Source organism: Sceloporus undulatus, chromosome 9, assembly GCF_019175285.1.
Source record: "Sceloporus undulatus isolate JIND9_A2432 ecotype Alabama chromosome 9, SceUnd_v1.1, whole genome shotgun sequence".
In the NCBI taxonomy this organism is placed as follows: Eukaryota; Metazoa; Chordata; class Lepidosauria; order Squamata; family Phrynosomatidae; genus Sceloporus; species Sceloporus undulatus.
In genome coordinates, this window is record NC_056530.1 from 36,274,979 (window position 1) to 36,277,730 (window position 2,752).

Sequence of the window (2,752 nt, forward strand, 5' to 3'; positions counted from 1 at the left end):
GGCACACAGGGCCCCTTCCCTTGCTCCCTCCAGCTGCCCCACTAACTCCCAAGGGAGGGGTGTAAAAGGTTGTTGTAAATAAATAAAATGTAATAATAATAATAATAATAATAATAATATGATTAAGAAAACCTTGTTTTCAGCAGGTGCATCTAAGGAGAAGGAAGAAGAAGAAACCACCTCTGAACCCCAAATAACAAACACTTGCCCCAAGCCTGCCCCTTCACCCTTCACCCTATCCCAACTCCAACTCCTAACCCCTCTGGATTCTAGCCCAGTCATCAAAACCCCATGAAACAAAAGTATCTTTTTCTCTGGGGTCCCCAAGCAAGTCATCAGCAGAGCATGGGCTCTCCTCACTGCCTTCGTTGGAGATCGCAAGGAACGAGCCAGGAGACACAGACTGAGATCTGCTGCTGTTGTTACTGTCCTTCTTTACTCCACCTGGAGCCTGCGCATCAATGCTGCGAGTACTGCTGCTACGCTGAGCCAAAGGAGCTGGAGCTCGATGCCCATCTGTACCATCTTGCAGCTGTTAAGTAAAAACACATTATGTATCTTGTGCTGTGAAGCAGACTATTAATTTTGTCTAGCTAAGGTTAATAGGCTATTTTAGCCCTTTGTATTAATAAAGCTCTTTAGCAGATTAGTTATTTTTCAGACTCCAACAAAAAGAAAAAGTTGGGAAGCCAAACTTAAGAAGATTTAGGGTCTTGTAAAGCATCCTAAGGAAGGGGAGGAATAAATACACACACACACATATTAAAGAGGATTAAAAGGATGATCCTGTACAAAAACCAACTGAAATACATTACATGAAATAGGGTGCCTCATGAATGTCCCCTTTTTTAAACTCTTATCCCATTAAGTTTGGCACATCAAAGCAATGCTGGATATGCTCATTAGTGTCCCCCCCCAATAAAATTAGTACCAAAAAGCTAATTTCATCTTCTTGCTTCCACCATTTGAATCTTAGGGCCGGAACAGACCAGCATAAAAAGCCAGCTTGTAGTTGGTTTGGGGGGCATGGCATACAGACAACACACACCTCCAAGACGCCCAGAAGCCAGCTTCTCACTGTCCTTGCGTGGGCTGGCATCCAGGCACTCTGGCGGTGTGGTGTTTAGGCACTTTAAAGCCCCCTAATGTGCGGTGGGACAGAAAAGCCAGCTTTTCACAGGCACAAAAAGGAGCGGTTCTTTGCAGCTTCTTTTTTGGCTGGAAAAAAAGGTGGATTGGGGCAGCTGTGTCCAGTTGCTGCGGCCCCAATCTGGCTTTATCAGAGGCGGTCTGTTTTACCCCCTTAGACACGTATGTATTCAAAGGAAGAAGTGTTTGTCTGAACCAGTTACGATAATGGCACTTTTAGAAGAACGTGTTGCTGAAGAAAATAAAGAAGGGATTTATAATTTGAAGTACTTACCCAGCTGAACAGCTCCAGTCACATCCAAGCGAATGCTTATCGGAGTCAAATGTGGAAAACTCGCCTATAATTAAACACACAGAGAAAGATGTTCACAACTGAATGCTTCTTATACCTCTTGGCTTTATGATGGGCCTTATTTTATACGTTCTCTTCAAGTTTTGTTTCTATTGATTAAAAACAATTTCCCTGTGGAAAGCTACAGGCTTAGTTCTCTCTGGAAGTGTACAAACAATTGTACGCTCAGCGCCATAATGAATGATTGCTATCACTCAAATCCATTTTATTATTATTATACTTTATTTATATAGCGCTGTAGATTTACACATCAACAAAATCGATAAAAATAAAACCTGCCAAAGGCTTACATTCCAAAGGATAATAACAAAAAAATCATATAAAACAATAGATAATAATGCAAGATAGAATTAGATAAAATAAGCAGGTGACTTGACAAATTAAAAAAATTAAAAAATTATAACAAATTACAAAATAAATAAATAAAATAAAATTGACTTTTGTGTTTGAAATGAACCTAGGCAACTTGGCAGGTTTGTTCTTTGCAAAATGGATAGCAAGCAACCTTTGAGTCAAGGTTTCTGTTCTGAAAAATGTTGGTGTAAAGTGATATCAAGCCTATATTTAATTACCTTTTATTTTCATCACGGTCGTTTAGGACAATATTCATGCAGTGACTACAATAACATTAAAGAGAAAACAGGCTTTCTCACCCTCTTCTAAAGAGCTATTTTGCTAACCTTTTACACAGATGTGAAGTCGAAGGCTTTCATGGCTGGCATCCATCGTCTTTATGGGTTTTTGGGTTCTCTGGCCATGTTCTAGAAGGGTTTATTCCTGGCGTTTTGTGGCATCTGTGGCTTTGGCATCTTCAGAGAACTCTTTCATAGAGTTTTTATATAGAGTTCTATTTGGCTCTGTGATAGTTTGAGATGGCCCTTGGGCTAATCAATAAACATTGATTGATTGATTGACTAAGCAAACTGAGTTTTCAAATGCGATTTTCAGTTCATGTGAACCTGAGGATAAGAAAGAGAGAGAGAGAGATGTTTTCATGCCCCACTTTCCTTTTCAAACACAGCTAATTTACATTTTCAACTGGCTAGTATAAAATGGTGAAATTGTTATGAGAGGAATCGACAAGAGAGAGATGGGCTACGGACCCCTTTTCTGACCGTTCATTTGTTTTGCAAAATGTCCCACATCCACAACTTCTTACCATTATGAGCACAGATTCATAGATTCATTGAATTTTAGAGTTGGAAGAGACCCCAAGGGCCATCCAGTCCAACCCAATTCTGCCATGCAGGA

General features: G+C 40.1%; 1 long non-coding RNA gene across 1 annotated transcript; it reads right to left on the reverse strand.

The window, feature by feature from the left end:
* Positions 1-463: 463 nt before the first annotated feature.
* On the reverse strand, positions 464-2,453 carry LOC121916118. Its single transcript, XR_006100800.1, has 3 exons — positions 2,182-2,453; positions 1,424-1,487; positions 464-532 (listed from the first exon to the last, which is right to left on the reverse strand). It is a non-coding gene; the product is annotated as an uncharacterized LOC121916118 (long non-coding RNA).
* Between the last annotated feature and the right edge of the window lie 299 nt (positions 2,454-2,752).